A 19,426-nucleotide genomic window follows, 5' to 3' on the forward strand; every position below is an offset into this window, starting at 1 on the left:
AGATGGAGGGAGAGAGAGAGGGAAATAGATGAGGGGGAGAGAGGGAGAAAGAGGAGAGAAGGGAGAAAGGAGAGAGAAAGAGAGAGGGAGAGAGGAGGCAGTTAAGCCTCACAGGCTGTGCGTGTGTGTGTGTGTGTGTGTCCGCAGCTCGCTCGCCAGAGAGAGAGAGAGAGAGAGAGAGACAGAGAGAGAGAGAGACAGAGAGAGAGGGAGAGAGAGAGAGAGAGAGAGACGGAGAGAGGGAGAGAGAGAGAGAGAGAGAGAGAGAGAGAGAGAGGGAGGCCCTGGCAGCAGCCAGACATGGTGCACCTTGACCACCTATTATGAAGCTCTTTGCCGCGATGTCAAGTGAAAGCAAGTTAATTGGGTGAAGCCGCAGAGCATGTTAGGGGGGGGGCCGCGGCTGAGGGGCCTGGCCCAGGCCCTGACAGCTGAGTGTCAGCAGGACCCAGTCATGTGTGGCTGAGAGACAGAGCCCTGTCACTGGGCTCCCACCAAGGGCCCCCCCCGCCGGAGGAAAGGGGGCTGTTAGAGAGAGAGAGAGAAGCCTACCGCCTGCCGTACACACACAGAGAGAGAGAGACAGAGAGAGAGAGAGAGAGAGAGACGCACACACACAAACACATTCCCTCATTCTCTCAGACACACACACGCACGCACACACAGAGGGAGAGAGAGAGAGAGACGCGCACACACAAACACATTCCCTCATTCTCTCAGACACACACACACACACACACACCTACAGTACATGGCTGGAAATGAGAATGCATTCGTCAGTTGAGAGCGGGGGGGAGAGGAGGTTCACCTTCAGTTAACTGAAGAGGAACACCTACACTTCACTGTGAAGGTTTGAAGGTGTCATTTCCAGATGGCGTGTGGTTAATGGGCTTCTAGACAGTTATTAATACGCGACGTATCATTGGTTTATCAGTGGCCGGCAGACAGTAGGTCGGAATCGTTTACCCGCCTGGTGGAGTGACATCAAATGACGTCATTATGTATTTTTTTAAATTCAATAATTAACTACAGTCATAGATGACGAGGTTGACCAAAGTAGTAGGTGGATTTGTGTGATAGTATATGATTTGAAAAATATTATTGCGGTGTTACCTCAATAAAAAGATCGCAAATGCTTTTTTCTTCTTCTTTTTGTTCGTCGACATGAACAACCCAATTTTAAATCCTATTAAACCTGTAATTACTATTCGTAAAACAATTGCACATTCACTTGAATAAACGTTTGATAATTCTGATTAGTATATATATCAAAATGTAACAAAGTGTCCAAAATCATAATTTCCTCAAAACACTGCTGCAGTGCAATTTTCAACTAAGGTATCAGTCATCTGCTAAATATAGAACCCTACGTATTCAAAAACCCCCATGAGCAAAATATATATCTAAAAAACTATTTACATTTAAAGGTTCTTCCTCCGGTTCTCCGATAATCCACTCTGGCCTAACCCCACACCTATAGTGTGGGGCCTACACCGTATTGACACAGCTAAACAGGACTAAACAGGACTTACTCAAAGACAGGCCCTAATGTTCCCAGTTAAGTGATTCCCCGGGGAGAGGAGGGGAGGGAGGGGGAGGGAGGGGGGTTATTGTGCCTTGTGCAGATCTGTGTCTCCCAGTGGCGGGAGTCCCATTTATCTTCCTAAAGCTCACATCCAATCTGCGTCACTCTGGCAGATGGAAATGAGACCGCCGTCTCTTTATACCGTCCACACTCCCAGAGAGGAGACCGGAGGAGTGATACTGATACTGAGTCCCTCTCAGTCCCTCCGTCTCTCTCTCTCTCTCTATCTCTCTGTCTCTGTCTCTCTGTCTCTGTCTCTCTCTCTGTCTCTGTCTCTGTCTCTGTCTCCCTCTATCTCTCTGTCTCTATCTGTCTCTCTCTCTCTCTGTCTCTCTCTCTCTCTGTCTCTGTCTCTCTCTCTCTTTCTCTCTCTCTCTCTATCTCTCTGTCTCTCTCTCTCTCTCTATCTCTCTCTCCTACGAGGGGATAAAGTTGAACGATTGTTGTTGAGAGAAAGTGGGACCTTGGATGAGGAATCACACTGTTTTACATTTGTGTGAGTGTGTGTGTGTGTGTGTGTGTGTGTGTGAGTGAGTGTGAGCATGCGTGTGTGTGTGATGAGCCTAATCCCCCCCCCCCGCGCGCGATGGGGGCGTCACAAACTATCCCACTGCTCCATAATGGAGGCCTTATGAAACCGATGGGCCATATCACGGTCTCTATTCTGCTCCCACAAAGCATTTGACAAGGTTGTTAAGTCCTTGTCCAGCCAGCACCGGCCGCTTAGGCTAATTCCTCTGATTGGGAGAGGGCCTCTATCAAGAAGTGGCGTTCACCGGTTCAAACAAACTTATTTGGGGGGGAGCCACCCTAAATTCAGCTCGTAGGGTATTGTTGTTAAGAGAGGTTGAAGCAGGTTTTTTTCCGTTCTATTAAAGGTAGACGACGGTGTTGAAAATTAAAGGTATGCGCATGATGTATTTTTCTTTTTCGTTCTCCTCACGGCGGCGTGGTGGAGAGTGAGGCTTTTTGAGGACGTTGTCTGATAGGGAGCCTGCCCTGGAGCGAGACACGAGGCCTTTGACACTGAATTAAGCACCCGCCTTGGGCGCGGAGAGAGACTGTAATTATGTTAATGTGATTATCTATGCTAACAATGCAATATTTACTAAGCCACGCATCTTATTGAATCACGCTGTTCCTTTTTAAAAAATGTTATTATTATTAAGGAGCGCCCCCCCCCCCCCCCCCCCGATTCTCTACCGCCGATCCTGAGGAGAACATTTTGAAAAAAACGGCCTTGGAAAAGAAAAACTGCTCAACGAATGCTTCTGAAGTAGACGCCGTCTGTCCTTAGCACCTTCCCTGAGTTGCCTTTGAACCCTGGAGCCGTTCATAAAGTTGTAACTCCTCTCCCTCCCGTGCATTAGTTCTCTTAAGGACCTTTAATCGGATCACCTAAAGCTGTGGAAATGAGATTCCTGCAGCGTTTCTCTCATTGTTACAGAACGCTTCCTGCCTGTGTCTCACTGCCTTTCTTAAATAGTTCCTCCTAGTCTCGTAAAAGGTCTCTAAACTGCTTATAGAACCATTACTTCACTTCCTGAAATATAATGGTTAAAATGGCTATCAGTGCTTATTTGGAGAGAGATGAGAATACCTTTAAAGTAATGAAATACCTTTTCATGGATGTAGCGTTTGGTTTTAATACAGTCTTTGTCTCCTTCTGGAGTGGAATCAACCAGTGAGGGAAATGATCAAAAAGTGCACGTTTTGGTACTGGTTTAGTTTTCACGATAACTTCATGACTTCACTGCAGTGATCCTTAGCCACGATCCCTATCAAGTGCTGATGGGGAAATCCCGTAACTTGGGTTTGAATGGAATACGTTTATTAACGAAATGACAGGTCAGTTTAATACACATCATTAGATTAAAACGAGTGAAAAAATGCAACGTGTCTCACTGTCAGCCAATCACAGCTAATCAAAAAAACGTACGAAGTCGAACCGATCTCATTTCCCAAAGTTCACTAACAAAAGAAACCAAAAAAACAGAGAGAGGGCTTTAAAAAAAAAAAGAAAAAAAAAAAAGAAGAGAAAATCAATAACCCATTTTAGTCTCTATCTATCAAAGCGGATTCCTCCTTGTCTGTTTTAAAGCGGGAGAGGGAGGGGGACGGGCGGACGGGTGGGACGGGAGGGGGTGCGCGGGGCGGGGGGCGGGGGGGGGGGGGGGGACGTGGCACTTTAATAGGGTAGCGGCGAGCTGTTTGAAATGTACGCCAATGATTCCTGTCATTTCATGGCAGCCCCGGCATGCTTCAGCGCGCCTCCCCACTCCGCTCTCTTGTCAGCTCCACTGAGGAGACAAGCATTTAGTTGCAAACTTTGAGCAGGTTGGGGTTGCGTAAACCATAAATGATGTGACTGCTACTTCCTATACCCACTTCCCACTAACACCCCCCCCCACACCCTCCCACACACCGCTTGTCTCCCCAGGACTTAACACACCGGCAATGTCACTCGCGGTCAAAAGAGGACAGGTGGGGAGGTGGGGGTGTGTGTGTGTGAGGGGGGGTCTGGTCCGCCTTTCTTGGTTCTAACAGGGGAACACAGTGATTTTGAGAGAAGGGCTGAGGCTGGATAGAGACAGAGAAGGAGAGAAGAGAGGGGAGAGGACGGGAGAGAGTAGAGGACAGAAGGGAAGGAGAGGAGAAGGTCCGTTTCCCAAAGGATAAAGTGGTAGGAAGAAATCTGCTGGGTCTTCTCTTGACCTTTGAAGTTCCGTGTCTCAGATTGAAGTAGAATATCAACGAGAATATCTGGGAAGATGAACACGTCATCTTATCAGCTCACCTAAACCCACATAACAACATATGTTGTCGTTATAATATCAAACCCATATGAAACCCTGCGTTTTATAATATCAAGCAGATTACCATCTATTTCATTTGAACAAAATGGCTGTGTCGAACGTTCTTTTATGTTTCGATGACGATGCTATTCACGAGTCGATGCAGTTAATTATGCCACTGATGTGTCATTAAACAAACCTTTCAGCATATAGAGTATGATATGATTCCACCATCACCACAGCGTTACTACGTCACTATAGGCGTATCCACTTTTGTTGTGCGGCTCATCACTTATCAAACATCCCCTAAATACCCCGTCCATACAGGGTGTCTCGCCCCCTGCAGTGTGGAACTAAACGTCGGTCACCGCAGTGCCATTGCAGTGGTGCATCCTGGACTTTTCTTTGTCTTCAGCCGGCCAGCGGTGACTAACGCGGGGCCAGCCCCAGCCCCGTTGGCTGACAGGCCTAGGACTCAGTGTTTTTCTGCCTTGTAGCACACACAAGTGGAATCAGCTTGTCAGGAGGCCGAGGTGTCGGAGGTTCTGACAAGAAGCCCCAGTGACATTTCAGCTGGAAAGAGCAAGTGTCTCGCATCCGACTGGTCAAATATCAAAGAATAGGTCAAGCAGGGCTGAGCGGAGTGCTATCCGGAAGGCCAGTCTCCGGCGAAACCCCTCCCCCCCCCCCCCCACCCCTACCCCCTACACCCTGACTTTGACGAGCGGGGCAGCCAAGGGGGGTGGGGGAGGGTGGTGGTGGTGGTGGTGAGGGAGCGGGGGGGGGTTAGTGGTGGGGGTCGGCCGTGCGACTGAACAAAGTGATGTTCTGTTGGGCACGGCCCAGAGAAGCCCTGTACCTTATTGGGCTTCAAAAAGGAGCCGACATTTGACATTGATTAATCTTCTTAACCCCTCTTGAACATGGAGACAGACTGGTGGTAGGGGCGGGGGGGGGGGGGGGTGAGGGACAGCTTGGCAGCCCTCCCCCCACCACCCCCCCACCCCCCTCCCTCCATAAGAAGAAGGGGCAGGGGGGCCGGGGCCACCCCAGTGGTTTGTACGGCACGGCGCGTCGGCTCCATGGCCCTCTGAAATGTATCCTGACATTCATTAGAATATCTTTGACACCCGTCATCGAGGGGAAGCGGAGGAGGGGGGGAGGCAGGGCAGTCGGTCGGTCGGTCGGTTCGGTCGGTCGGTCGGTCGGAGGAGGGGAAGATGTCTCTCCCTGCAATCCTGATTGGCCCCAAATCAGAACTGCAATGACCTGGTTTTATGTAGATGTAGCTGGTGATGTTCTCCCTCCCTAATAGGATGGCTGGGGGGCGGCGGGGGGGCTTGGTTCTAGTTGGCTGACACGCTGACACACACATGTCTCAGAGCAGCTAAGAGACAGCTAACCCACTACATAGGTACACGGTGAAGCACGCTGTTTGTACCATTCTGCCTATAGGAAAATGTATGAATGAGATTCGGGACGATCTCCCGATGCGAACACACAACCCACGTGTGTGGAAACATGTCAATCAACCTCCAGTCTCTTTACCGGTTGCCTTGCATCGTTGTCGGACATATATATTCAGATCTTTTATCGTTTTTTATTTTATTTTATTTTATGGGCCGTGTTGAATTTTAATGGTGGTGGTGGTGGTGGAGGTGGTGGTGGTGGTGATGGAGGTGGTGGTGGAGGTGGTGGTGGTGGAGGTGGAGGTGGTGATGGTGGTGGTGGTGATGGAGGTGGTGGTGGTGGTGATGGAGGTAGTGGTGGTGGTGATGGAGGTGGTGGTGGTGGTGAGAGAGGTGGAGGTGGTGGTGGTGGAGGTGGAGGTAGTGGTGGTGGTGAGAGAGGTGGAGGTGGAGGTGGTGGTGGTGGAGGTGTTGGTGGTGGTGATGGTGGTGGTGGAGGTGGTGGTGGTGGTGGTGGTGGAGGTGGTGGTGGTGGTGGTGCAGGTAGTGGTGGTGGAGGTGGTGGTGGTGGTGGTGGTGGTGGAGGTGGTGGTGGTGGTGGAGGTGATGGTGGAGGTGGTGGTGGTGGAGGTGGTGGAGGTGGTGGTGGTGGTGGAGGTGGTGGAGGTGGTGAGAGAGGTGGTGGTGGTGGTGGTAGAGAGAGACGTGTCAAAACGTCTGACAGCCGTCAAGCCCGGGCTAGTGGTGCGCGTGGCGGGGGGGGGCGGGGCGTCGGAGGAAGCTGACATAAATATTGAACACGGAGGGGGCCGACCTACAGCGTGTCATGTCACGGCCCTGATTAGAGGCGCCGGTGACCCCCTCTCACGGAACACGCGTCCGGGTCCTCCATGTGTCAGCGCCTCAAAGATCCCCTATCAGAGGAGAGGACGCCCCGCCCTCCTACCCCCAAACCCCCCCACCCCCCACCCCCCCTGCTCCCGCCTCCCGCTCCCTCCGCCCCACTGCTCTCTGGTTAACCCCCCCCCCCATACACCACCCATTTCCATAAACCCATTCCTATGGAACAGTTGGACAACCATCCCCCATCTCCACCAAACCTTGTGAAATCTTGTGGTGTGTATGTGTGTGTGTGTGTGAGCGTGTGTGTGTGACAGGGTACTTGTCTGTTGTGTGTGTGTGTGTGTGTGTGTGTGTGTGTGTGTGAGCGTGTGTGTGTGACAGGGTACTTGTCTGTTGTGTGTGTGTGTGTGTGTGTGTGTGTGTGTGTGTGTCTGTGTGTGTGTGTGTGAGCGCGTGTGTGTGACAGGGTACTTGTCTGTTGTGTGTGTGTGTGTGTGCGTGTGTGTGTGTGTGTGTATGTGTGTGTCGTCCCATTTGACATGCGGCCTCTGCAGACCTGCCGGTGGTCCGGGGGTCTCTCTGAGCCGCTGCTGTTTATTTATCATCCATCCGCCTGCGTTCGGTTGCTTTATTGATCCCAGCTAAACGTTTTTTCAACGTTATGTCATTGTTTTGCAGCCTGTCGAGCGTGGGCCCTCCCCCGTGAATAATTCCCAGCCGTAATTAGAGGGGCAGATCTATAAAACGCCAGCCTCCCTCACTTCCATACCATATCACTACTCCTGGAAGAAACAATAAAAAAAAAAACTGAGAGAGAGGTAATCAATGTTAGAATAACGGCGTGGGAGGGGGGGGGGGGGCAGGGGGGGACGACGACTATGAAATGTCACTAGATGAAAACAATATGGTCTTGTCATAACTACATTTATTGCTGGTTTTATTTCCCGCAGAAATACAGGGTAACAGCCCCATAAACGCGCTGTTAAAATAGCGCAGTGGATCGAGGAGAGCAGGGGCTCAGTTTAGACCTGTTCTGTTAAACCCTCTACGTGCGTACACTATAGATCGTACCTCGTTAATGGCGAGCAAACGAACATCTGCGGAGGCATCATCAGTCGTGTTTGGAAGCGGACCTCTGGATGAGTTCCACGGCCCCTCCGGGCCCCTGCAGATATGAAATGCTCGCTGATCAACAACCCAGCGTAGGCACGGAGGAGAGCGCTTCAGATTTGTTAGGATGGGAATGAAAGCCCCAATCAAAATACAGTGTATTTGGCGCGCACGCACGCACGCACGCACACACACACAGACACAGACACACACAGAGACACACACATACACACACACACACACACACAGAGACACACACACATACACATACACACAGACACACACATACACACAGACACACGCATAATATGTGTGTGTCTGTGTGTATGTGTGTGTCTGTGTGTATGCGTATGTGTGTGTCTGTGTTTGAGTGTGTGTGAGTGTGTGTGTGTGTGTGTGCGTGTCTGTTATTGTGTCTTTGTTTTTGTGTATAAGTGCGTGCCTGTGTGTATATTATACACACACACACACACACACACACACACTCATCATAAGTAATGAGCTTGCTCTCTCCTGGAATCTCTTCATTGCAGCAGGCCACATCTGCGTAGAGCTGGAATTGATTCACTGTTTATTGGGGTCAGGCGTTTCTCCTGTAACTCCACATGTTCTTCATGCCAATATATTAACCTCTCCAATCGATCTGTGGCCCTCCACGGTCCTCACAAGGAAATCAGACGGAATATTAAAGTAGTTTAATAAAAATCCGAAAAAATACCAACTTTTTTTCACCGGTAATTACCAGAGGATCCCGAAAAAATCGGATGGATGTGATAAAAAAACAAAAACATGTATAAAGACAGATACCGATTTTGTTATGTAAAAATCAACCCTAAAATACATTTTCAGTCATAAAAACCAAACTATCCACAGGCGGTCACCAGCCGTGTTCTAGTGGTTCTAGTTTTCAGAACCGTCCCGCCGGGCGCCTCTCACGTCCCAGCTGGCATTGATGTTCATCTGAATTGAAGCGGTCCAAAGTCGTATTCCAGCTCAGCTAGTCTTGTGGTGGGAGGCAGTAAAGTGAATAAGCTGGCCAATAAATAACTGTCACACACATTTTTCCCCCTCCTTCTTCTTCTCCTTCTTCTTCTTCTTCTTCTCCTTCTTCTTCTTCTTCTTCTTCTTCTTCTCCTTCTTCTTCTTCGAGACGTACAGTAGTACAGTCGAGCCTGGGAGCAGATTCGAACGCTTTAAACTGCCGTTTCATTCGCTCACCCCCCCGCTCGCTCGACAACAAGATGTTAACCGTGTAAAAGCTTTTGTTGATTTGAAACAACAACATCATTAAACCCCCCCCTCCTCTTTCTTCCCCAGCCACGGGTGAGAGACAAAAAGCACTCCACTCCACGACACTTTGTAAAAAAAAGAAAAAAAGAAAAAAAAGAAACACCCCACCGAGGCCTTCCGAGTTCACGCCTTTCCAGTAGGCTAAACTCTTAGCCCGGGTCTGATGGCTCTTCCTGTACATGACACACTACCCCGGGCCTGTGGTCTGCTCACCGCCCAGGCCGGGCCTCTCCCTCTCTCATCTCTCCTGGTCTTTGTTCGGTCACAAATCATTCTGCGGCCGCTCCCTTAAGTGCATCCCTTGTTTGTTAAGTGGCCCAGGCCCCGAGGCCTCAGCGGTGTTAATCCAATTTGCCTTTAACATTTCTCTCTCTTTCTTTTTGGAGAGAGAGAGAGAGAGAGAGAGAGGTGCGGTAGTGGTTCAGCGGTTGGTGAGGGACACACCGGGGACAACACGAGGAGGAGGAGGAAGAGGAGGAGAGTGACTCTCTCTCTCTCTCTCTCTCTCTCTCCCTCTCTCCTCCGGTCCCCCCCCACTCCCCCCCCCCCACCTCCCCTCCCCAAGATCCGGGAAAAAAGAAAGGAAGGATGGTCTGAAAGGAATAACAAAAGAGAGGGGGGATGAAGATGGGTTTCTGAGTGCTGCCTGCCTGCTACCTGTCCCTGAAGTCATTTAGCGTGCACACTGTCACACACGGAGGGAGAGAGGGAGAGAGAGAGAGGGAGAGAGACAAAGTTGTTGATTAAAATTTCATGTGGAAGCCTTTTTAGACCCTATTGTCTCCCCCATTAAAGTCTCGGGGATATGGGAGCATCTCTCGGGTGGACGGTGACAATGGAAAAGGGAAGGCCCTCCTGTATTGTACCCCCCCCCCCCCTCTCCCCCCTCTCCCCCTTCTCTCTCGCACTGGGAGACGGAAGTGGGGTGTTATTATTATTTTATGCGCCTCAGAAGAGTTCCCTCCTCACTTTAAGGGGGTGTGTATACTGTATGTGTTTGTGTGTGTGTGTGTGTGTGTGTGTGTGTGTGTATGTGCGTGCGCGCTTGCGTGTGTGTCTTAAAGGGGTCTGTCGCAGCGGTGCAGCATCCTGCTCTGGGAGTCGTGTTTGAGAGAGGTGCTCCTAAGTGCTCATATGCCATTGTTCTCTTCTTCTCCTCCTCCTCCTCCAGGTTTGCGCGCGTCGACCCGTTCCTGTGTTTTCCGCAGCCCCCCCCCCCGCCCTCCCCAGTGCGGAAGGAAGGAGGTCCCATGTTGTTTCAGACCTGGATCCTAACGGCCTGGCAAGAAAAGAAACGACCAGAGGTGAAAGGTCAGTTGCAGGATAATAGACACGCGAACGCTGGAGGGTTAAGTCCTCCCCCTGCCCTCCCCCTGCCCCCCCCCTGCCCTCCCTCTTCATCCCCCTGCTCTTCCTCTTCACCAGATTCCCCGAGAAGAGAAGTACAGCTGGGAATCCGCCAGACACACCGCGGCGATCGCCGATTTTTTTAGCAATCAGTCGGGTCCGTTTGAGGTTCGCGATCGATATTCAGGTCCAGCGGTCGCAAATTAGGCCGGATCGGAAGTTTGAGAGTTCTCTCACCTCGGTTTACTTTCCCCCGGAACCTTCCGACACTCAGCCGTGTCTCCGGAGGGGGTGGGAGATGTTGCGGTGTCCTGGAGACATTTGAGGGGATAATTAATGAAAAATACACTCCCTGTGACCTTTGAGCCGAGTGATTGACACGGGCAGACAGTTACAATCCGCTAACCTTCACAAATGTCAAGATCGGCCTAAACTCCGGGAGTATACCTCCACACACACACACACACGCACATACAGATACACGCACACCCACATACACACCCTCCTGCCCCTACGTATATGCCACAAACGTGAGCCTCCCTCTGTTCACCGTCACCCTATCGATTTGTTTGCTAGGTAGACTGTGGCGGCCATTAAATATTCACCCATTGTTTTTACTTCATCACTTTATTCTAAAAGCAATTTGTCTTCTGAACTCTTCATAAGCCGCGTTCGAGCTCACACGGGCTTGTGTAGGAACATGAAGGCGAATCATTCTGTCCATTAATTTTTAAATCTCTATTCTTTTTGAATCTCTAAATCTGCCTTATCTCCTTTGGCAGTTAGCTTGTTTTGTGGAGGAGCCGCACTTGAAATAATAATGGTACTGGTAACTATCACACTGTGTGTGCACATGTGTGTGTGCGTGTGTGTGTGTACGTGTGTGTGTATGTGTGTCTGTGTGCGTGTGATACATTGAGGCGGTTCATACAGTAGGAGTATCACTCCGTATGGTGTAATTGATTCATAAAAGATCAAATCTTTCTCTCTCTTTACAATGACTATTTCGCACAGCGAGAGTCGACTTCATCACCGCTCTTTTCCAAACAAGCCCATACTCTCCAAACTTCGCATCGATTTAAGAGGGTGGCAAAAAACAACACTTTGTTCCCTCTCCCTTTCCCTTTTTTGTTTTGTTGTTCTGTGTTGCCGCAACATTGTTAAAAACTAGCTGAGGCAGATTAAAGAGGTTGCTCTCTCTCTCTCTCTCTTTCTTTTTTTCTCCGTAATTCTGACGTTCCCAGCAGAGCAGAGACTGAAGTCTTTCCCTTCGTCATAGTGATTAGGTGTGGCTTGCGCAGGCCAACATCCTCCCCTCCCTCTCCTCCTCTCCTTCGCCGGGTCCTTAATTCCATCTGAGTAGCTGAAAGGGTTCGTTTGCGTTGTTTTTGCGCCTTTTATGTCTCAAAAACTTCAAAGCCGCCCGTCTCCTCTCCACCTATCATCGATGACAGTTACCGCACCTCGGGAGACGGAGAGGGGAATCGCTACCTTTCTTTCTTTATTTGCTCTCCATCTGAAGATAAAATATGCCACACACTCCCTCACCCCCCACCCCCACCCCACCACCCCGTCCCTCCAAACCCCAACTCCCAAAAAATGAAGAAAAATCATAACACAGGATTGATACAGGGAGGGATTGTCGGCGAGGGGCGGCCCGTTAATATATTAATTTAATCCTCCTGTTCGGTGTCTGGAATCCCCCGAAGATGGGCAGTAATCAGTGTGTTCCTGTCTGCTGGCTTTCAGGGAGGGGAGGGCAGCGCTAATCAGAAGTGGCGTCGGACGGTGGGATGGCAGGGAGAGGGGGAGGGCGGGGGAGATGGCAGGGAGAGGGGGAGGGCGGGGGAGATGACACCTATACAGATTTATTACCTCCGAGTCCACGCCAGGCCCGAACCCAAGGCCTCGGCAAAAACGGGCAAAGTAAATAGGACTTATCTACAGATGGAGAAAGACAACACCCGCGGACGGAAATGCACCGTGCCAGGCGCTGGGCTGGCAAGTGACACGTCTGGAAATTGGAGATGAGCTCCTTTGTTCCGGAGTTGAACACTGAAAATGAAGATTTTTTTTTTTTTTTTTTTTTTTGCAGAACTTCATTCGTTGGCAGTTGGGATTTCTTGGGGGGGGCCGGGGGCATATCCTGGTGAGTTAGAAGGTTATTGTTTACACATGATGAAAATATTACCAGTGACATAATTGTATAAGTAGTACCCTCCCCCAGGACCTAGAATCGAGAACGATTAGCCAAAATATAGTTTGACATCAACACGAAACACTAGAAAATTGAAATCTAAAGAAAAATACATTAGATTCGATTCTTCTATTGTTCCCAACATATCGTTGATCAAAGCACAGTGCACGATGATCAGGAATTGCTCCGTTTTGACAAACAAAAGCAGGTGACCGTGACCCATCTCACAATAATGGTGAACACCTTGCATATGGTGTGGTTGTTAGGCCACGGCCCTGATAAGTCTCATCATTGAACCTCACATGATGGCTTCGACCTTTAGGTGTAACTGCGTTGACCTTTCACCCTCAGACGTGTCACCTCTGACCCCTGTCAGCGCCGACACTGTTACTACAGGTTATGCATTTAGTATTGATTGTGTTTTGGTCCAGGGAAAGACGGCTATTGAGCCACTCGTCAATTCTCCTCAATTGTGATGGAGTAGAGCGTGACGTTGTGGAGATGATGTCTGTGGAATGCTCGTGTACCGCATATGTCACTTCTCACAAATGAACGTTAATTATTTAAGCCAGCCGATTGTTACTTATGCTTCTAAAGTCCTACGGTACTTTACGGTACACGTCGTCAATGATCAGACAAGGTGCTGTGTCACCTGCAGTCATTCTCCAGTTGAAAATCATTATTTACAGAGTGGAGGAGCTAATGAGTTCTGCGCTAGCTTTCTGGCTAGCTTCCTGTGCTAGCTTTTATAACTCAGCTTATAAAAGCAAGGTGTCTCACCCCCCCCCCCCCCCCCACCAGCCCCCCCCCCCCCCGCTCTCTCACTTTCTTTCACTCTTTCTGTCCCTTCTTTCTCTCTTCCCAATTGCTCTCCCCACACTTCTCTCCCTTTTCTCTCTCTCACTCTCTTTCTGAACCCCCCCCCCCCTTCTTCTCTCTCAGTAGTGGGTTGGGGTGGGAGGGGAGGAGGGGGGGTAGTGGGTTGTAAAGGTCACTGAGATGAGTTCAGGAGTGACAGGAAACAATGAACCTTCCTGGGTTCAGTAAATTAACCCGTGTCACGGCTGCTCATTCCCCTGATCAATACGGAACACTTTGCTTTCGGAAAATGAGGGTCATCCTCCCTTGGCTGTATGCGTTCCCTCCCTCCCTCCCTCCCTCCCCTCCCTCCCGGGGGACGGAGACAGGAACGCTGATAAAACAATCACCGTAACGAGGTTCCAGTCCCAGACTCACGGCCGTCGAAGGCTTCTTCCTCTCCCAGCGTCAGCGCGAGCTAAGAGCCACATCACCCCCCTCTCCCCTCCCCGTCTCCCTCCCTACTCCCCCCCCCACCTCCTCCTCCTCCCTCTGACAGGGGAGTGGTCGATAAAGTGGATTTGAGATATAAATGTTTCCTAGAGCCCTCTCCATCACTTGGACCTCAACATAGTGACACACAGAGAGCGAGAGAGAGAGGTGGGGGGGGGGGGGGTAACTATTCAACTGTTGTTTTGTCCCCCATCCCAAAGTTTGTTTACCGTCGGCCAACAGTGGCAGCCATTTTGGGCATGTTGCTGTGTGATACTAAGTGTTGCCGTGGTTCCTTTCTCCTAATCTAGGATGACTTCTCCGGGTACTTCCATTTTCCTTTTTTTTTTTTATCTTCTTCCAGATATTCCCAAACGCAATTGCGAGTTTCTAGACATTTCTCTGGAGCTCCCGGTGTTTGAGAGCCCACAGGAGCCAGATAAAATGTCTACCCCCCCCCCATTTTTTTAAAAGTAGTTTAATAGTTGAGCTGAGTGTTCACAGAGTGTTCACACACAACACCACCTTTATCACTTCCTCCAGACTGTGTGTGTGTGGGCGGGGGGAGGGGGGGGAGGGTGGGGTAGTTGGGGGGCCGCCTGAGATCAATACAATTTTCAACTTCCTCCCAATCTCTCTCTCATCCCCTCTGCCACCCCCCCACCCCCCGTCCCCCCTCCACCTCCACCCAGCTCTGCCGCCACCTCCTCTGCTCGCAGTCGCCTCTCTCTCTCTCCCCCCCTCTCTCTCTCTCCCCCTCTCTCTCTCTCTCTCTCTCTCTCTCTCTCTCTCTCTCTCTCTCCCCCCCCCCTCTCTCTCTCCCCCTCTCTCTCTCTCTCTCTGGCCCAGAGGATATTAAAGAGTCTGAGATGAAGAGAAGAGCCGAGGAGGTCCGTAGTGGGAGAGAGAGAGCGGCTTGGCCCATCAGGCCCCATCAGGCCCGGCGGGCAGGAGAAAGTGCTTGGGGCAGCAGATGCCGAGAGGGCCCCCCTCTTTCCATTAGAAGCCATTTCCAGAACCATCGTCAGCCCCCGGTGACAAAGTGGTCTCTTCTCTTTCCACGTCTTCATTTTCTGCTGATCCGTACGAGCCTGATGAGGAAAGGGGGGGGGGGGGGGGGGGGGCAGGGGAGGGAGGGGAGGGGAGGGAGGGGGGGGGGGCGACGACTGTCATCTGTTACCGCCACAGTTGCTCCCCCCCCCCCCTCCATTTCCCCCCCCCCCCCGGCTCTCCTAATTGCGGCCGACTGTCAATGCACGCATTTGGACCTTTTTCAGACCTACATTATTTATTGGGAGAAAAATATTGTATTGATTTTGGATGGCGGCGGTTTCTGGTGTGGTAGGGGGGGGGGTGGGGGGGGCGGCGTGGGGGTTTGGGGGGTGGGGGTGGGGTGGGTGGGTGGGTATAAGTGATGCCGCTGCTAAAGCTGACAAGACACTCTATAAACTTTTATAACGCCGGCGTCAAAGCTGCACTTTGTCCGACGCAAAATTAACACAGTCTAAATAATATGTAGAGTAGGAGATGACTGTGCATGCGGTGAATCAGGAAGAGGAGCGGCTCGAGGTTACGCCGTGCTGTAGCAGAGGAGAGAGAGAGAGAGCGAGGGAGAGAGGGAGAGAGAGGGAGTGACTGTGTAATGGTCCACTGAATGTGTGTCAATACCGTTAGTCATAGCGTAACTGCTCCACCTCCCTGCTTCTCCCCTCCATTTTGGGTCATATTAGCCCCCCTGCAGAGTCCCAGTTTCCCATAATGGCCTCGTTACCTGGTGGGATATTTTCCTAAGCTACTTCCCTGTAAGTGCCTATGGGCACAGTGGTCTTGTTTGTGTGTGGTTGTAGAGCGCCATTAAGGCACTGGCCCATATGTTGGGCTACCAGAGGTGGTCCCGTTCGCACGAGGAATCACCTTGCCTCTCGAACTGACATTTGGAGAAAGACATTTGGCTCGGTTTAACGTCTAGCTTTTCGGCTCGGTGGACTAACGGGCGGTTTTTTTGCGGTGCCGTGCGCCGATGACCTGCGTTCGAACCCAGCCGGGGGGGGGGGAGTGTGTGTGTGTGTGTGTGTGTGTGTGGGGGGGTCACGTTGGCATCGGTGGCGGGTACGGCTGGATCAGAGCTGTGAACAATACGATGTATAAACATGGGCCAGGGCCGGGCCCGGGGCCGGCGTAATGAAACACATACATCCCAGGGAGCGACACACGTAATCCAGCGTCCTAATCTCTCCAGACGTTTTAACGAGGCTGACACGTCATGTAAAATCAAAGTCAGGAACCCCCCCTTCCATAAAAAGAAAGGCATCTAATAGTTAGCACAGCTCTTTAAAAAAAAGGAGGAAAAAACCCCAAAATCGCTACGATTATTACTGTACACGCAACTATTTGCCAAAATGCCACTTTTCTTTTGTTTTACAACAGCATAAACTAACCTTTCTCAAGGGAGGAGGAGGAGGAGGAGGGGGGGGGATACAATTCCTCTACCCTCCACCCTCCCTCCCTCCCTCCACCCCCCCCCTCCCCTCTTTCAATAAAGAACCCTGTGCGTAGCATACCTGCGATGTTTGATTCCGTATAATTGAAACAAGGCGTGAGGCTCTCCTCGCCAGATCTGCGGACCCTCGCGCCCATTTAAGGTAATGTTTGCGCTGCTTAAAGCTGGGGGGTTAATGAATCCAAGTCCTGAGCGTTGGCACGGCGACTACCCCTTCAGCCGGAGCCCGAACAGCGCCGGAGGACGCGGCCTGTCCCCTCTCTCTCGGCGCAGCTGTGAAAAGTTTAAGAACCCCCCCCCCCAAAATAAACGGCCCCCGAATAACATGAAGGTAGGAGTGAATACAACCGCAATTAAAAAAAGGGGGGATGAAAAATATTACTTTGGCATCCCCAGGTCATTATCCCGAGTTTATTACCCTTTAGTACAGTGCTTTTATATTCTTTTTATAGGAGAATGACTGGCTTTTTAAAACGCAACAGTTTGCTTGTTTTTCCCCCCCCCCTTTTTTTTTCTCTCAGTGTTTTTTAATTTTGAATGCTTGTATATATATCGTCAGGGGAGGGGAAACTGGGTCGGTGGACCTTCGATGACCCTCGTAGTTTCTCCAACAGAGCAGCTCGGTCAGTCCCCCCTCCACCCCCCCACCCCCTACCCCCGGGTTTTCACAGAGCTTATGACAGAAGTATGTCGGACTCTAAAAAAAATCCTTGGAGAATTAAAGACTCATTACCGGACTCTGGCGTTCCGTTCTGGGTCTGAATGGGAATATTTCCCCCGAGTACTGGAGACTTACGTGTGTCTCATTTGTACAATTTCGAACCTTGCAACTGAAAACACGGCGCTGAAAAATTCATACTTTTTGGTTCCAGCGTGTTTTTTTTTGCCGTCAGAGCGCCACATAAACCGCTCGTTCGTTGCCAAACCGAAAGGCCACAGATACCGTCAGATGAATCATAATCAGCTTGGCATTTATCGTAACAGCTATTTTGTTTAGTATCTCAAGTGGTATGAATGGCGTGGCCTGTTAACACTAACAAATCATTGGCAGTCCACAAAATGACCCCCTCCTCTCTCTCTATGTCTTTGTGTTTTCTCCCTTTCTCTCTCTCTCTCTCTCTCTCTCTCTCTCTCTCTGTATCTCTTTCTCTCTCGGCCTCCTCTCTCTCTCTCTCTTTCTCTCTCTCTCTCTCTGTCTCTCGCTCTCTTTCTCTGTGTATCTCTTTCTCTCTCCCCCTCCCCTCCTCTCTCTCTCTCTCTCTCTCTCCTCCTCCCCTCTCTCTCTCTCTCTCTCTCACTCTCTCTATGACACCAGTGATGAGATGTACTGTATGTAGTGGAGTTACACAACACAGACACTCATACATACTCCTCTCATAGAAGAACAGACCACAGGCAGCCAGCAGTACAACAATTACATCTGTGTTAAAGATTAAGAACACATTGAGACCACAGACCACAAATAAGCTTTAGGGGAAGTCCTGTGTCTGTGTGTGTGTGTGTGTGTGTGTGTGTGTGTGTGTGTGTGCGTGTGTGTGTGTGTGCGTGTGTGCGTGTGTGTGTATGTGTGTGTGTGTGTGTGTGTGTGTGTGTCTGTCTGTGTGTGTGTGTGTGTGTGTGTGTGTGTGTGTGTGTGTGCACAAGTGTGTGCGTGCGAGCGCTTTTGTGGAAAGGAGCTGTAAGAACAAGCCCACTAGATGGATTCCATCCACACTGCAGAGTGCAGCCAGTCTGGTTCTCATGTGTTCAGACGACCACTAAGAGAGGCTCCTCTTAATCCTGTAACTGGGCTGGAGAGGCCCTTAACTGGACTAATTCACTACCTCTCTACTGGTCTCCAGCAGGTGCTGATTTGAGGAGATGGATGGTATCTGGAGTAATGCTGCCCCACTGGGCATTTAAACGACATTAACTCTTTTTGGAGAGAGAGAGAGAGAAGGGGAGAGAGAGAGAGAGAGAGAGAGAGAGAGAGAGAAGGGGAGAGAGAGAGCTGTATGAACTGTGAATGATGGCCTCCTGACAAATCAGTATGTGTCATGACAAATGCAGTTTTTATGACACTCTCCGGTTGCTTCTGTCAGCGAGAATGACAAATGAACCCGACCGTGTGTGTCTGTGTGTGTGTGTGTGTGTGTGTGTGTGTGTGTGTGTGTGTGTGTGTGTGACCTGTGCCTGGTTAAAGTGGGAGTATATAGTAACCGGCCATAACAATGACTGGCTAGTATATTGTGTAAGTCTTCAGGAACATTTCAAAGTACTGTGTACATACTAGTAAGTAAGTAAATAAGTAAAGCTTTATTTATATAGCGCCTTTCGTACATGAAATGCAACTCAAAGCGCAACTCAAACTCAAATATATATATATATAATATAAAATTACATTACTGTAAAGTAAATGTCTCCATGTTCTTAAAGGCAGATAATTGCATTAATTGCTAATAGATTATTATTTTATTTTTTATTATTGCTGAGTATTAAAAAAAATATTAAATTAGTAGTCTCTGCATTTCTGGTGAGGTTTGGATTATCCTTAGCAATGTTAAAAGAGAATAGTTAATACAGGCCTACTGTCAATGGGGATGAGATCGAAGGCTTCAATTGAGAAAGAGGGAAAGAGTGAAAGACAGAAGGGGAGAGGGGGAGGCGAAGTGAAACAGAGGGCAAGAATATTTTATTGATTATCATCCTTAGCTCTTTCTCTCAAATCTGCCATCATCTCTTTAGCGAGTTGCAGTGTCAGACAGTTACACTAATCTAGTCAATCTCTAACATCGTCATCTCTTAGCAGAAATAAGAACTTCATTTCCTGTCCTGACTTATTTCCTGCCTATTTTATTTTCTGACTGCCAGATATTTAGCAGCATCGCAACAACAAACGGCGAACAATTACGATAATAAAAATGAACACGCCATCGCAACGCCATAATTGAGTCAAGCAATATTTGGCCCTTCATTTAATTACCTCCCCCCCCACCCCCTTTCCATAGTTAAATGATAATCATCGCAAAGATTCACACACCCATTTGCTAATTGATATGTTGAAGTTATTAAAGTCATCAG

The sequence above is a fragment of the Nansenia antarctica genome, assembly GCF_963989245.1.
Source record: "Nansenia antarctica genome assembly, chromosome: 6".
Lineage (NCBI taxonomy): Eukaryota > Metazoa > Chordata > Actinopteri > Argentiniformes > Microstomatidae > Nansenia > Nansenia antarctica.